The 17393-nt window shown below is 43.0% G+C and overlaps 1 pseudogene; it reads left to right on the top strand.

Annotated features, from left to right (window-relative positions):
* LOC119620955 (uncharacterized protein CXorf49-like) overlaps positions 1-17393 on the top strand; it is a 37220-nt pseudogene that overhangs the window by 4700 nt on the left and 15127 nt on the right.

Below are 17393 nucleotides of genomic sequence, written 5' to 3'. Positions count from 1 at the left end.
TCAGTTTTGTGTTGCATGTGCCAAAGTTGCAATGCATATGTAAATCGAGCACTAAGATAGGTAGGTCCATTATTAGTTTTTATAGTGTGTGGAAGACTTAGAGTTACAATAGATTTAAACAAATGAGCGATTGCATTTTTCGTTTTTTCTCCTGTCTGGGAGGTAGCATGTATTAGGCCTGTATATGTGTCCACGGTAACACGGAGAAATTTAAAACGTCCAAAGGGTGGCTACCGAGTAACATTAGTCTGCCAGATAGCATTAGGCACCAGACCTCGTAGGTTGGCACCAAGCCCTAAGGAAAAAGGGGAAAGAGAATGCGGTTGGCAACTAGTACAAGTTTTAATAATCATGCGAGCTTGAGTAAGAGTCAAATGAAGCTGTTCTTTAAGACTGCGGGCATTCTGATGAAAAAACAACATGATCAGCTTGAGCCTGCAAAAAAGCAGGAGAATTTGCAAACCACATCTGTGGTCGTACCAGAGCATCAGCTCGAGCATTCCCTTCTGATAAGGACCAGGTAGTCCAGAATGAGAGCAAGTATGTGTGATGTAAAGAGGGTGATGACAGGCACAGAGGAGCTCTTGCGCTGCAAGACACAAGGCTAATAGGGGTTTAGTAGTAATGCCCTTCACATGTGCAAGATCTAAATGAGTAATACTATACACCAAATAAGCGAAATCACTAACTATATTCATGTCTTGGTGAGGAAAAGTTTGTAAGGCCAATATCAGGGCACCTAATTCTGCCTGTTGCATAGTTTTTAAAATGCTCCTGGATTTTGTGCTGCTAGTTCTGCATGGCATCTTGCTACACTACAGCTGCTTTTTCAGTTTTGGGTTTGTTTTTTTTTTTTTTTTTTTTAAATCATCTGTAAAGACAGTGGTGGCATGAAGTAAAGGCTCAGAGACAATAGATAGAAATTTAACAGGTACAGTTCGTAAAAAGTTCAGGAGCTAAGAGGCTGGTAAATGAAAGCTGATATTACCAATAAAGTCCGCCATTGCTACTTGCCAACCAAGATCACAAACTAAGAGAATGTGAGTTTGTTCCTTGCTTAAAGGTAGGAAAAGAGTAGCAGGCTCTTATCCTGACAGCTGAACGCAACGTTAGGGGCGTCCCTTTATGAGAAGAGAAGCTATTATGTCTGTAGTCTTTTGTGTATGTTTAGAGGGATTATGAGACAGGTACATAATATGTAAAATACCGAAATGGCAAAAGATAAAGCGTACCTGTTAAACTAAGGCATGGAAAGGATGGATATTTTAAGTAATTTTTACTATATTTTGGCCCTTGAAAGTCATTAGAATGTGACTGCAAGTCAGCAGGATAATAAACCTGCATTGAGTTAGCTTAAGTGTATAAAAAAAAAAAAAAAGAAAAGAAAAAAAATACTTTTTAAAATATCTTTTGGTGTTCGCCACTTTCCTGCATCAGCCTTTAGCTGGAATGTCTTAGAAGTGAGCTTGGGAAAGTAGGGCTGTGGCTGGTTTCTTTTTATTCATTGTGGGCTCCTTAGGCAGCTTCTCTTTTTAATAGCCTGCCACTTGTTGCTGTCCTTACTCTGAGAGGAAGGAAGGAAGACTACAAGTGGCAGTAAGAGGCCAGAGAATGACCCAGTGGTAAAATGTGTGTGGAAACACGGAGGCTGGAGGCAAGAGGGTAACAGGCTTGGAGAAAAACACTCCCCTTATCTTCCAGGCCACCTATGCCTGCAGCCAACCCTGTTAGTTAAGGTACTGAAAATATACTGGGCTTTTTATTATTTTTACCACCCCCAAGCAGAGAGGCTCAGGGGAGGAGCAGACATGCAGCACAGGGTCTGCTTTGAAGTTTCTTAGCCACGGTGTTTTTAAACATTTTATTAAAAAGCAAAACAAACATTCCTTACCGCTGCGTCTATCTTCTGAAGATGACAGCAGCTGGCAGAGCTCGTCCACCTCAGCCTAGTTAGCATTTAATATATGACTATGGGAGAGCACCCCTTATTAGTGGGCTCCTCCTCCAGGGCTCTGTACTCCAGGTTGCTCCACACTCCTTTGCCCACCTTAGGCTAGTAAGGTCGGGGTGCACATGGACTGTTTCTTAGCCCTTTCCCTAGGGGGCCAGGAAAGACAAGAAATTGCTTGTCAACTGAGACACGTGAGAGGTGTCAGGGAAGGGCAGAAGTAGGAAAAGCAGCAGCACAGTGAGCAGCAGGCCACTTCCTGGGCACAGTTCCCAAGGCAAGTGACCATGGTGAGGAGGATCCTCAGGACTGGGCTGGAGCTGCCTGCAGCCACCTGGGGAATCGGTCTGTGCCTTTTGGCCTTCCCTCCGTCACCACAAACCCAGAAAGGAACAATCTGCCCAGACTGCCAGTGACCAAATGGGCACTCCATGGCATCTTAGCAACTCTCCTGCCCCAGGCCTCTGTGGGCAGCAAGAAAGCTAGAGCTATCTGGGATAAAACGCAGGAGGCAGCATGCAACTTCCCCTTATACTCCAGCGAAACAGAAGAAAGACAAGGCCAGAAAGGCTGATGCTGGAAGTAGGAAATGAGAACTTGCATATTAGGAAGACAATCATAATCAGTCACTTTCTTTCCCTCCTGGAGGCACCCCTCCACAGGGAAGTTAGTCGAGGAGACGCAGCCACCACCCGATCATACAGATGTTCGCTGACTGGGGGTCTTATCTAAGAACCCTCCCTTGGGCGGCCTCCAATCTCCTCAAGAGGGACGGGAGGCGCTGTTGTTTGAATGGGGCCAACAAATGCAGGTCCCTTTAAGGGTGGAGGAAAGAAGGGCAATGACTTTTCTACAGGGGGAGGAAAAGGCTCTGGTCCATCCTTATCCTCACTAAATATATATATATCCTCCTTATGCCCTACAGAAGGAAATGAAGTAGAGAGAGGAGCACCCCCACCTCCCAACCCCAACCACTGTTCTGGTTCCTGTTTGTCCTCACTAGAAAAAAAAAACTCTTCCTTATTCCCCATAGAAGGGAATGAAGTGGGGAGAGGAATCTCTCCCTTTAAATCTTCTGAATTCTTTTCAGGTGGAGATAATGGGTGGTCTAACCACAATCTGGCAGATAAAGAGGATACAAGGCAGAGCCTACCAGCGCCCGGGTGGTCAAAATAGTAACATTAGTAAAATGAGCTTGCTTATAACCTCTTTTCAGGCAGCGACCTACCTGCTCCCATAGCCCTAAATCTAAGGTTCCTTGATCAGGAAACCAAGGGCATTTCTGCCTAATTAAAACCACAAGCTTGTGTAGAGCTCCAGGCTCTGCAGTGCACTGGATAGCCTTAAGTAGGTGTTGCACTGTTTTAAAAAATACTTTCTGTTCTTTGGTCATTTCCGGACCCATGATAACCCAACCCCGATAGTTTCCGCATGGGTCCCGTCCTCCTGATGGGAGTCAGGACTGTCACTTACCAGGATTCCCCGAAAAGTGAGGAGCTCTCCTCCTTCACGCATAACTTCAACGCGATCACGTCGGGGGCACCACTTGCAGAGCTTATAGCTTGCAGTGAACGCCAAGAATGAGTTCTCAGACAATTCCAGCTGAGCAGGACCAGGGGCAGCTCTTCTCAGAGAGTCCGCCCCAGCATCTGTCCGCCAAGTATTTATTGAAAGGGCTTGTTAAACCACAAACGTCCACTAGATGGCTTTTATGAGGTCTGGTCGTGAGACACCTGTGGCCTTGTAAAAGCACTCAAACCGCATTCTCGGGAGGCTGTTTTCAGCGTTCCTTATCACACCACACACTCCACTGCCCGTCCTGTTTTCAGGGTCAAGGAGTTTCATTCTCATGCACAAACAACATACACACAATGCCTCAGTATGTTTCCATGCCCCGACCTCAAACGCCTTGTACATAAGCTTGAATATGTTGTCGTGCACCCCCCACACCCACTCCAGAGACAGAAATCACACCACTTTTCTATTGAGTTATGTTAAAATACACGGAACATAAAATTTACCATCTTAAGCGTTTTACAGTTTTCAGCTCAGTAGTGTTAAGTATATTCGCATTGCTGTGCAGCCAATCTCCAGCATGTCTTCAAGTGCAAAACTGAAATGTATACCCGGTAAACAACTCCTCATTTTCCCCTGCCCCCGAGCCCCTGGAAACCACCACTCTACCTTCCGTTTCTGAGTTTGAATATTTTAGATCCCGTATATAGGTGGAATCATGTAGTATTTGTCCTTTTGTGACTGTCTCATTTCATAGCATAAGGTCCGGGTAATTCCATTTTTAGTTTTCTGAGTAACCGCCACACGGTTTTCCACAGCAGCTGTGCCATTTTACATTCCCACCAACAGTGCACAAAGGTTCCAGTTTCTGCACATCTTCACCAGGATCACATCAGTTTTATTGGACAAATGGAATTTATTTCATTTCTTTGTATTTTATTTCTGTTTATTTTTATTTTTTATTTTTTTTGAGACGGAGTCTCGCTCTGTCGCCCAGGCTGGAGTGCAGTGGCCGGATCTCAGCTCACTGCAAGCTCCGCCTCCCGGGTTCACGCCATTCTCCTGCCTCAGCCTCCCGAGTAGCTGGGACTATAGGCACCCGCCACCTCGCCCAGCTAGTTTTTTGTATTTTTTAGTAGAGACGGAGTTTCACCGTGTTAGACAGGATGATCTCGATCTCCTGACCTCGTGATCTACCCGTCTCGGCCTCCCAAAGTGCTGGGATTACAGGCTTGAGCCACCGCGCCCGGCCTCTGTTTATTTTTAATGACACAATCGTATACATTTATAGTGTAAAACATGATGTTTTGAAATAGTTATACGTTGTGCAATGGCTAAATTAGGCTAACTACAATATGGATGAACTCACATACCTTTCATCTTTTGTGGTGAGAACACTTAAAATCTACCCTCTTAACAATTTTTCAAGTATACATTATTAACTATAGTCCCATGTTTACAATAGATCTCTTGAACTTAGACTTCTTGTCTAAATGAAGTTTTGTATCCTTTGACCAATATCTCCCCAATCCTTCCCAGCCCCTGACCCTGGTAACCACCATTCTATTCTCTGTTTCTAAAAAGTTTGATTTTTTAAGATTCCACATCCCAGTGAGATTATACAGTATTTGTCTTGCTGTGCCTGGCTTATTTCACTCGACATCATGTATTCCAGATTCACTCATGTTGTCACAAATGACAGGATTTCCTTTTTTTTTTTAAAAAAAAAAAACAAAAAAACGCTCAATACCATTCTACTATGTGTACATACACACATGTGCTTTATCCGTTCAACCATCTCATGGGCTCTTAGGTTGACTTCACGTCTTGGCTCTTGTGAACAGTGCTGCAATGAATATGCGAGTGCAGATATTTTTGACATACTCATTTCATTTTCTTTGGCCGTATATCCAGTAGTGGGATTACTAAATCAAATGATAGTGCTATGGATACTTTTTTTAATTTTAATTTTAATGGATACATAATATCTGCACATATTAATGCTGTGCGTGTGATATTGTGTCACGTGCATAGGATGTGTAAAGATCAAGTCAGGATATGTGGGGTAACCATCACCTGGAATATTTTTCATTCCTAGTATTGGAGATATTTCCAGGCCTCTCTTCTGGCTATTTTGAAATATACAATACATTGCTGTTAACTGTAGTCATCCGACTCTGCTGTTGAACATTAGAGATTATTCCTTTTTTTTTTTTTTTTTGAGACAGGCTCTCACTCTGTCGCCCCAGACTGGAGTGCAGCAGCGTGATCACAGCTCACTGCAGCCTCAGCCTCCTGGGCTTAAGTGATCCTCCCACCTCAGCTTCCCGAGTACCTGGGAGGCTGCCAGGCACATGCTGCCATGCAGGGCTAATTTTTTTTTTTTTTTCCCTAGAGACAGGGTTTCACTATACTGTCCAGGCTGGTCTGGAACTCCTGAGCTCATGCGATCTGCCAGCCTCGGCATCCCAAACTGTTGAACTGTTGGGATTACAGGTGTTAGCCACCATGCCCAGCCTAGAACTTATTCCTTTTTAACTGTATGTTTATACCTATTAACCAACTTCTCTTCTTCCCAACGCCCCTTCCCCCAATCCACACACATTTCCCAGCTTCTCATATCTATCACTATTCTCTGCCTCTGTGAGACCAACATTTTTACCTCCCACATATGAGTGAGAACATAAGGTATTTGTCTATCTGTGTCTGGCTTATTTCACCTAACATAATGACCTCCAGTTCCATCCAGGTTGCTGCAAATGAAAGGATTTCATTCTTTTTGTGGCTGAATCGTATTCCCTGTGTATATATACCACATTTTCTTCATCCATTCATCCACCGATGGACACTTAGGTTGATTCCATATCTTGGCTATTGTGATGAGTGCTGCAATAAGTATGGGGGTGTAAGTATCTCTTTGATATACCGATTTCCTTTCTTTTGGATAAATGCCCAGTAGTGGGATTGCTGGATACTTCTATTTTTAGTGTTTTGAAAAGTCTCCATACTGTTTTGCACGGTGGCTGTACTAATTTCCATTCCCACCAACAGTGTATAAGGGTTCTCTTTTCTTCACATCCTCGCCAACACTTGTTCTCTTTTATCTTTCTGATAATAGCCATTTTAACAGGTGTGAAGTCATAGCTCATTGTGACATTTCCCTGATGATAAGTGATGTTGAACATTTCTTTTTTTGTTTGTTTGAGACGGAGTCTCGCTCTGTCACCCAGGCTGGAGTGCAGTGGTGTGATCTCCACTCACTGCAAGCTCCGCCTCCCAGGTTCACGCCATTCTCCTGCCTCAGCCTCCCATGTAGCTGGGACTACAGGCTCCTGCCACCGCGCCTGGCTAATTTTTTTTTGTATTTTTAGTAGAGACGGGGTTTCACCATGTTAGCCAGGATGGCCTCAACTTCCTGACCTCGTGATCCGCCCGTCTCGGCCTCCCAAAGTGCTGGGATTACAGGCGTGAGCCACCGCGCCCGGCCCCGATGTTGAGCATTGTCATACAACTGTTGGCCATTTGTATGTCTTCTTCAGAGAAATATCTATTTAGATCCTTTGCACATTTTAAAATCAGGTGATTTGTTTTCTTGTTATTGAGTTGAGTTCTTTATATATTTTGGATACTAACTCCTTATCAGATGTATAGTTTGTGAATATTTTCTCCCATTCTGTAGGTTGCCTCTTCACTCTGTTGATCATTCCCTTTGTTGTGCAGAAGCCTTTCAGTTTGACGTAATCCCATTTCTCTATTTTTTCTTTGGTTGCTCATGCTTTTGGGGTCATAGCGCAAAAGTGATTGCCCAGGTCAATGCCATGGATGTTTCTCCCTATGTTTTCTTCTGGTAGTTTTACAGTTTCAGGTCTTATATTTAAATCCGGAGTCCAATTTGCCTAGATTTTTGTGTATGATCTGAGACAAGGGTCCCATTTCATTCTTCTGCATGTGGATATTTCCATTTTCCCAAGACCATTTATTGAAGAGACAGTCCTTTCCACATTGTGTGTTCTTGGCATCTTTGTTGAAAATCACTTGACCATAAATGCAAGAATTCTTTCTAGTCTATTATATTGGTCCATGTGTCTGTTTGTATGCCAGTACCATGCTGTTTTGATTACTCTAACGTTTATTATGTTTTGAGATCAGGTCGTGATTCCTTCAGCTTTGTTCGTTTTGCTCAAGATTGCTTTGGGTAACTGGAGTCTCTTGTGGTTTGCTGCGAATTTTAGGATTGCTTTTTCTATATATGTAAAACTAGCATTGGAATTTTGATAGGGATTGCATTGAATCTGTTAATTGCTTTGAGGAGTATGGACATTTTAACAGCATTGATTCTTCCAATCCCTGATCATGGGTTAGCTTTCCATTTATTTGCAGTTTCCTCAATTGCTTTCATCAATGTTTTATAGTTTTCAGTGTACACATCTTTTACCTCCTTGATTGAATTTATTCCCAAGTATTTTATGTTATTTTTGAGAACTCTTTTAAATGGAATTGTTTTCTTGATTTATTTTCAGATACTTTGTTATTAATGTACAGAAGTGCTACTGTATATGTTGATTTTGTTTTTTGTAAAATATTTTAAGACTTCATATATGTACGATCATGTTATCTGCAGAGAGAGGTAATTTAATTTCTTATTTTTTTTCTTTTCTTTTTTGAGATAGAGTCTCATTTTGTCACCTAGGCTGGAGTGCAGTGGTGCGATCTCAGCTCACTGCAGCCTCGACTTCCTGGGTTTGAGCGATTCTCATGCCTCAGGCCCAGATGTAGTTGGGTGCCACCAGGCCCGGCTAGCTTTTGTATTTTTGGTAGAGACAGGGGTTCGCCATGTTGCCCAGGCTGGTCTCAAACTCCTGGCCTCGTGTGATCCACCTGCCTTGGTCTCCCAAAATGTTAAGATTACAAGCGTGAGCCCAGCAAACTTGTTACGTTCTGTTTTGTGTGCCTTTCATTTTTTTCTCTTGCCTAAGATTTTTGACTAAATGTTGCAGTACTACGTTGCATAGCAGTGGTGAAAGGGGACATCTTTGTCTTGTTCCTGATGTAGGTAGTACTGAAACCAGCGTCTTCCATCAGCTGTGGCAAGAATGTAGTTAAAGAAAAGAATCAGACCAAAAATTGAGGCCCGGGGCTCTATATTTTTAAGAATTTGGGGGGAAGGGAGCTTCCAGATAGCTGAACACATGGAAGTTCCTAGAGGGAAGTGCACCTGGAGAGGTCATAGAAGCTCCATACCCCTTCCCACATACTGTGCCCTATGCATCTCTCTCATCTGGCTGTTCGTCTGTATCCTTTGCCATGTTCTTCATAATAAATGGGTAACATGTTTATGAATCAGTGATAAAACCCAACACGATACGCTAACATGATTTTGTGCACTTACAGGAGGAATATTTCCTAGTTAAGTAGGAAATTGTGCAAAAGGCCTCTGGAAGACCTTCATTCTAAACTGTTTTGTAGGGAAACATTCCATTTAGAAGTCTGGACATTCTTTCTTCGGTTTGCTGTATTCTGCATTTGCTGAGGAGAACTCGTATTGATCATCAGGACCCCGTTTATTCCAGGGTTCTGGGGGATTCTTCCTGTCCCAACTATTTTTGGGGTTAAACAGTGTCAGATGCAAGACATGCAGCCCTGCTCTAGTGCCTCCTGCTCAAATAGATACAAAAAGAGATGTCGAACTCAAATGCTTTCCGGCCTGACCAAAGAGCTGGGGGAGCATGTGTGAAGCCTGGAAGGAGAGAAGAACAAATATTTCAGGCCTGGGTCTAAGTAGGTCAACGCAGCATTTGATTTTTGGAGGAGACTTTGGTAATATAGAATTGAGTTAATCATAATCCTTATTTCATAACATGCTACCCGTGATTGATATGAGGCCCTATTTGTTTATTTTAAAATGCGATGTGCCCCCATTTACCTATTACCCAATCCAAGAACTAGACTATTAGTAGAAACCTGTATATCTGCCTCTGAGCTCCCCTCACCGTAACCTCCTGAATCCCTTCACTTCCACCGGAGGCAACCCCAGCCTGAATTGTGTACTTGGCATTCCTTTCATTTTTATTGAAAATAAGTATATATATGAAACAATACACTCTTTTTGTTTGTTTGTTTTTGAGACAGGGTCTCACTCTGATCGTTCAGTCTGGAGTACAGCAGCATGATTTTGGCTCACTGCAGGTTCGACCTCCCTGGCTCAGGTGATCCTCCCACCTCAGCCTCGCGAGTACCTGGGAGTACAAGTGCACACTGTGACATCTGGCTAATTTTTAGGAGACACGGGGTTTAGCCATGTTGCACAGGCTGGTCTCAAACTCCTGGACTCAAGCACTCCGCCCACCTCTGCCTCCCAATGTGCTGGGATTACAGGCATGAGCCACTGCGCTCGGCCATTATACTCTTCAGTTTTGCTTGATTTTGAACTTTATGACAAGGGTGTCACACGGTATGTAGTCCTGTGGGAATTACTATTTTCATACTTATATTAACATTATCCACTGTTGAGTATAGAACTGCAGTTCACCCATTTGCCTTGCTACATAGTATATCATGGTGTGCCTATACCACAGTTTAGGCATTCTCTTGTTCATGAGCATTTGCACTGGTCCCAGGTTATTGCTACTGTGGCCAATGCTGCTGTGAAATTCTTGTCCAGAGGACATTGATAGGAATTGCTGAGTTGTCAATGATCTACTTTATATATTGATGCCACATTGTTTTCCAAACTTATTGTGTTCATTTATATTCCCAACATGTTTCAAGCTGTATGAGATCCCACTGCTCTGCGTTATCTCTAACCTTTGATGTTGCTAGGTTTCTTATTCTTTGCCAATCAAATGGGTACAATATTTATCTTGAGGTCATGTTTAGCATCTCCCTGACTACTGATGAGCTGAGCATATCTTCATGTGTTTATTGGCTGCATAGGTTCCTTCCTCTATGGAATTTCTATTCAGGATTTTTGCCTATTTTCTTACTGGGCTGTTTGTCTTATTGATTTCTACAAGTTCTAAAAACATATTCTTGATACCAATCTTTTGTCAATTGTATATAGGATAAATATCTTCTTCCAGCTTAGACCATATATTTCCACTTTTATATGACATCTTTTAAAAATTGAGGCATTGCATACATACAACAAATCACAGAAATGTAAGTATACAATTTTATCACAGTTATACCCCCATGTAACCACCATCCAGATCAAAATATAGAACATTTCCAACATCTTCCCGTCCCCAAAAAGAGAATTTTGAGAGAAGATGAGGAACCAGTAAAGACTGAGGAGTGATCACTGAGATGGGAATAAACCCAATGTCTTCTCCTCCTGGTAATGGCAGATGAGATAATTCAGATAAACCCTCTGTGTTGGCCATCTGTTAGTTGGTCATCTGGTTTAACTCGATCTACAGCCTCCCTCCCTCTCTCTGGTGACTGGGCTGGTATCACATGGTTCAATGCCCCAACCCTCTAGCCATATGGTTGGACTTTCTGGTATGGCCAGCCTCCAGTCTGAGTCATCTCATTACGTGAACTATTTAGGGGCCTCCCATGATTCACCTCATTAGCATAAACCATGAAGTGTGGTCCTTGGGACTCATCAGGAATGACACTATCACTCAGGAAATTGCAAGGGATTAGAGGTTATCTCCCAGGACTCAGGGACAAAGTCCAGGCAAATTCTTTATTACACATGAAGGGCACAGAAAAATGAACATTATAAAAAAAACTTTGTCTTATTGAGATCTTTCCAGATCCTGGGAATACAGAAATACACTGCTATGGTTTGGATATGATTGGTCTGTGCCCGCCAAAACTCATGTGGAAATTGGATCCCTCAGCGTGATGGTGTTGGGAGGTGGGGCCTTGTGGGAGGTGTTTAGATCAAGGAGACAGATCCCTCATGAACAGCTGCTGCCATTCTCGAGGTAGTGAGTGAGTACTGGCTCTGGTGAGACCGGATTAGTGCCCATAACGGTGAGTTTGTTATAAAGCCAGCATGCCCCTCGGGTTTTCCCTCTTCGCATGTGTCTGCTTCCCCTTTGGCCTTTTCCACTGTGTTTTGGCCTAGGAGATGACTGTTACCAGAAGCTGAGCAGTTACTGGTGCCATGCTCCTCCTACTTCCCAGCTTGCTGAATCATGAGCTAAATCAACCTCTTTTATTTTTAGATTATTCAGTCTCAGGTATTCTGTTACAGCAACACAAAACAGACTAAGACACATACTAACAATGGCCCAAAAGAGGGACAGATGGTATAATGTTGGTGCAAAAGTCATTGCGGTTTTTGTCGTTACTTTTAATAGCAAAAACTTCTACAGCAACCCAATACCACAAACAACTCAATTCAAGAACTTACATGAAATGGACTAAATGTTTTAAAGGCACGAATTATCAAGACTCACCCAATATGAAATAACTTGAATAGTCCTATAAAGACATTGAACTTTGGGAGGCCAAGCTGGGAGAATCGCCTGAGCCCAGAAGACTGAGACCAGCCTGGGCAACAAAGTGAGACCCTAGTTCTACAAAAAATGTATATATAAAAAGAAATGGAATTCATAGTAAAATACCTTCCAAAGAAGATATTCCAACCCAGATGGTTTCACTGGCAAATTCCACCAAACATTCAAAGAAGATTTAATACCAATTCTACAATATCTCTTCCCAAAAATAGAACAGTAAAGACTACTTGTCAACACATTTTATGAGGCCAGGATTACCCTGATACCAAAACCAGTCAAAGACTGTATAAAAGAAGCAAGCAAGCAAGAAACAACAGACCACCAACTCTTATGAACATAAATGCAAAAATCGTCACAAAATATTAGCAAATTGAATCCAGCAATGTCTAAAATATGTATGTATATAGTTCAACCATGTGAAGCCTATCCCAGGAATGCAGGGCTTGTTGAATGTTAAAAACAAACAATAAATTTATTCCATTATATTCATGGTCAATAAAAGAAAGAAATACATGATCATATGAATTGACGTAGAAAAAGCCTTTGGCAAAATTCAACATCCATTCAAGACATCAACTCTCAGTAAACTAAGAACAGAAAAGACCTTCCTCAGCTTGATAAAGGGAATCTTTATCAAGAAAACCCACAGCTAATACCATAGTTAATAGTGAACACCTGAACGTTTTCCTCCTAAGTTCATGAACAATACAAGGATGTCTACTCTTGCCACTTCTATTCAACATCGTACTTAGAAGTCCTTCCTATTTTAATAATTCAAGAAATAGAATTAAAAGACTTTCAGATAGGAAAAGAAGAAATCAAACTGCCTGGTATTCACATATGACATTATTATCTATGCCTAGAATTCCATGGAATCTACAAAAAATTTCCTAGAACTCATAAGCGGGTTTACTAAAGGTAAAGCATATTAGCTCAATACACAAAAATAAATTGTATTTCTATATAAAGTAAGTATAGAAATAGAAACAAAACATTTAAAAACCAGTGACATTTACCATAACTGCAAAAATGAAATACCTAGGCATGAATCAAAGAAATTCTATGTTCTGAAAATTACACAATGCTAATGAAAGAAATCCAGGAAGGCCTAAATGAATGTAATACACATGAGTGTACTGTGTTTATAAACGGAAACACTCAACAAATAAATGAGTTCTCCGTGAGTTGATCTATATATTTAACGCAATACAATTAAAATGATAGTAGGATTTTTTGTAGACATACACAACATGATTCTAAAATTATACTAAAAATCAAAAGAACTAAAATCATTAAAACAATTTTTGGCAGTGTGCAGTAGCTCACACCTCTAATCCCAGCACTTTGGGAGGTCGAGGCGGGTTGATCATGAGGTCAAGAGATCGAGACCATCCTGGCCAACATGGTGAAACCCTGTATCTACTAAAAATACAAAAATTAGCTGGGTGTGATGGTGCGTGTCTGTAGTCCCAGCTACTTGGGAGACTGAGGCAGGAGAATTGCTTGGACCCGGGAGGTGGAGATTGCAGTGAGCTGAGATCATGCCACTGTACTCCAGCCTGGATGACAGAGCAAGACTCCACCTCAAAAAAAAAAAAAAAAAAAAAAAAAAAGTTAAAAAGCATAAAGTTGAAGGAATCACTTTACTTACCTTTTTTTTTTAGACGGAGTCTCATTCTGTTCCCAGGCTGGAGTGCAGTGACACAATCATGGCTCACTGTAGCCTTTAACTCCGGGACCTAAATGATCTTCTCGCCTCAACCGGCTGAGTAGCTGGGACTTCAGGTGTGCACCACCACACCTGACTAATATATCTATTTTTTTGTAGAGATGGAGTCTCACTATGTTTCCCAGGCCTCACTATGTTGCCCAGGCTGATCTTGAACTCCTGAGCTTAAGTGGTCCTCCTGCTTTGGCCTCCCAAACCTGACTTCTAAGACTCAGGAGAATACTACACTGAATACAACAAGGGTGTTATTAGCAGTGGGGTAGATATAAGTCAGCAGAAAAGAGAGAGATTCCAGAAATAGACCTTAGAGGTATTGCCAATAAATTTTTAAATTTATTTTTTGAGGAGTTTTCATAACATTAACCTTTCAGAATGAACAGTCCAGCAGCATTCAGTATTTTCTTTTTTTTTTTTTTTTGAGACGGAGTCTCGCTCTGTCGCCCAGGCTGGAGTGCAGTGGCCAGATCTCAGCTCACTGCAAGCTCCGCCTCCCGATTTCACGCCATTCTCCTGCCTCAGCCTCCCGAGTAGCTGAGACTACAGGAGCCCACCACCTCGCCCGGCTAGTTTTTTGTATTTTTTAGTAGAGATGGGGTTTCACCGTGTTAGCCAGGATGGTCTCGATCTCCTGACCTCGTGATCTGCCCGTCTCGGCCTCCTAAAGTGCTGGGATTACAGGCTTGAGCCACCGCGCCCGGCCAGCATTCAGTATTTTCATAATGTTGTGCAAGTACTGCCTCTATCTAGTTTGGAACATTTTCATCACTTCCACAGAAATTTGCATACTCATTAAGAAACTACTTCCCATCCTCTTCTTCCTGGACTCAGGCACCCACTAAGTTAGTTTCTGTCTTTATGGGTTTACCTATTCTGGATATTTCATGTGAATAAAATCACACAATATGTGACCTTCGTGTCTCTCTCACTCTTTTTTTTTTTTTTTCCTTGAGACACGGTCTCTCTCTGTCACTCAGGTTGGAGTGCAGTGGTGGAAACGAGGCTCACTGCAGCCTCGACCTCCTGGGCTCAGGGATCCTCCCACCTCAGCCTCCCGAGTAGCTGGGACTACAGGCATGCACCACCATGTCTGGCTAATTTTTTGTATTTATTGTAGAGACAGGATTTCACCAGGTTGCCCAGTTGGTCTTGAACTCTTGGCCTCAAGTGATCCACCCATCTTGTCCTCCCAAAGTGCTAGGATTACAGGCGTGAGCCACTGCACCCGGCCTTGGCTTCTTTCCTTAGCATGATGTTTTCAAGGCCCATCCACATTGTAGCATCTATTAGTATTTCATTCCTTTTTATGGCTGAATAACATATCAGTGTACGCATAGACCACAGATAGTTTATCCATTCATCGGTTGATGGGTATTTGGATTATTCTCAACTTTTGACTTTTGAAATAATGCTGCTATGAACATGCATGTGCAAGTATGTCTTTGAGCACCTGATTTCAGTTCTTTTGACTATATACCCAGGAGTGTAATGCTCAAGTCACATGGTAATCATATGTTTAAATTTTTAGGAATCACCAAAATGTTTTCCACAGTGGCCGAATTATTTTACGTTCTCATCAGCCGTGTATGAAGGTTCTAATTTCTCCACATCCTATTCAACAATTCCTGTTTTCCATCTTGAAAAAAGTATTGCCATTCTAGTAGATGTGAAACAGTACCTTATTGTTTTGATTTGCATGTTCCTAATAGCTAATCATGTTGAGTATCTTTACATGCATTTCTTGTCTATTTGCATATCTTCACTGGAGGTATGTCTATTCAAATCCTTTCCTTATTTCAAAAATGGGTTTGCCTTTTCTTGATGGTTTTTTGTAAGTTTTAATATATTCCAGATGTTACATGATCAGATATATAATTGGCAAAAGATTTTCTCTCATTCTGTTACCTTTTCACTTTCTTGATAATGTCCACTGATCCACAAAAGTTTTCAATTTCAGTGAAGTCCCATTTATCATCTTTAGTTTTGTTGCCTGTGCTTTGGGTGTCATATTCTAAGAATCCAATGCCAAATACAAAGACATGATTTACCCCTGTGTTTTGTTCTAAAAGTATTAATTTTAACTCTTACATTTATGTTTTTGATTCATTTTGAGTTAGTTTTTGTATATGGTATATGGTATGAAGTAGGGGTCCAACTTCATTCTTTGGCATGTAGATAACCAGTTATCCTAGCACCATTTCTTTAAGAAACAATTCTTTCCCCATGAATGGCCTTGGCGCTTTTGTTGTAAATCAATTTAGCATAGGCTGACCCCCACGGACTCAGGCTCCAGGCTTGCCCTTCCAGTCCCAGGCTCCAGGTCACCAGTGCACACTGCCTTCAGCTCCACCTCAGTGCTGGTCCAGTCCCCATAGACTCAGGCTCCAGGGCCACCTCATCACCAGGCAGTCCCTGGTTGTCCCAGGCTCCAGACTGGCCCCATGGCCGGGCCGCTCCCTCAGCCCTAGACTCTGGGTGCACCCATGAACCAAGCCTCCAGGCCTGCATTGGGGCAAAGCTAGCCTCATAGCCCTAGGCTCTGGGCTGGCACCCATGGAATGAGTCGCCAGGCCTGCCATGGGGCCAGGCTGGCCCTGCAGCCTCAGACTCCAGGCCAGCCTCCAGAGCCCCAGACTCCAGGCTGGCACATGCAGATATCACCTGCAGACCGGTCTCTACAGCCCCAGATTTCAGGCCTGGACTTGTGGACCCAGCTTCCAGATCTTCCCCAGTGTCAGCACAATCCCTACTGACCCTGGACCTGGTCTGCTTCAATGATAGGCCGGCTTCTATAGTTTCAGACTTCAGGCTGGCACGCATAGACCTAGCCTCTGTATCCATTCCAGCTCCAGGCTGACCCCTGTGACCTCAAGCACCAGGCCAGCACCTGCAAAGCCAGCTTCCAGGCCAGCCCCCAAGAATTAAAGTCTCCACACTTGTCCAGTGCTACACTAATGCCCTTGGCCTCAGACCCCAGGCTGGCCCTCTCAGACTCAGGCTCCAGGCCCACCCCAGGCGCCAGACAGCCCAAGAGCAAGTCTGACCCACATGGCCTCGGGCTTCAGGCCCACCCCAGGGCAAGACTGGCCCCCATAGCCAGATTGGTCCCCATGGCACTAAGACCCAGGCCCAAATCCATGAACTCAGGTTCCAGGTCCACCCTACCTGCTCACCAAGCCAGCTTTCCCAAGAAATCCAGCAGCAAACCCATCCACGCACCATGCCAGATGGTCTTCCCAGAATCTCTGGATGGACCGAACCGTGAAGGGCTTTTCCAGCCAGAAGCAGTCATCAAACACTGGAGTAAGTCCCTACTTCTTTTTTGTTTTTCTTTCTTTTTTTTTTTTTTTTAAACGGATTTTCGCTATTGTTGCTCCAGCTGGAGTGCAATGGCACAATCTCAGCTCACTGTAATCTCCGCCTCCCGGGTTCAAGTGATTCTCCTGCTTCAGACTCCTGAGTAGCTGGGATTACAGGTGCCCACCACCACGTCCAGCTAACTTTTTGTATTTTTAGTAGAGACGGGGTTTCACCATGTTGGCCAGGCTGGTCTCAAACTCCTCACCTCAAGTGATCTGCCCACCTCTGCCTCCCAAAGTGCTGGGATTACAGGTATGAACCACCGCGCCCGGCCCAAGTCCCTGCTTCTTTAAATGTACAGACGCCAATGCACAGCCACAAAGGTCACAATCAATCAGGGAAGCATGACACTACCAAAGGAACAAAGTAATGC

This window comes from Chlorocebus sabaeus, chromosome X (assembly GCF_047675955.1).
Source record: "Chlorocebus sabaeus isolate Y175 chromosome X, mChlSab1.0.hap1, whole genome shotgun sequence".
NCBI lineage: Eukaryota > Metazoa > Chordata > Mammalia > Primates > Cercopithecidae > Chlorocebus > Chlorocebus sabaeus.
Note: the sequence above shows the minus strand (reverse complement) of the source record. Positions and strands in the feature narration are given on the sequence as shown.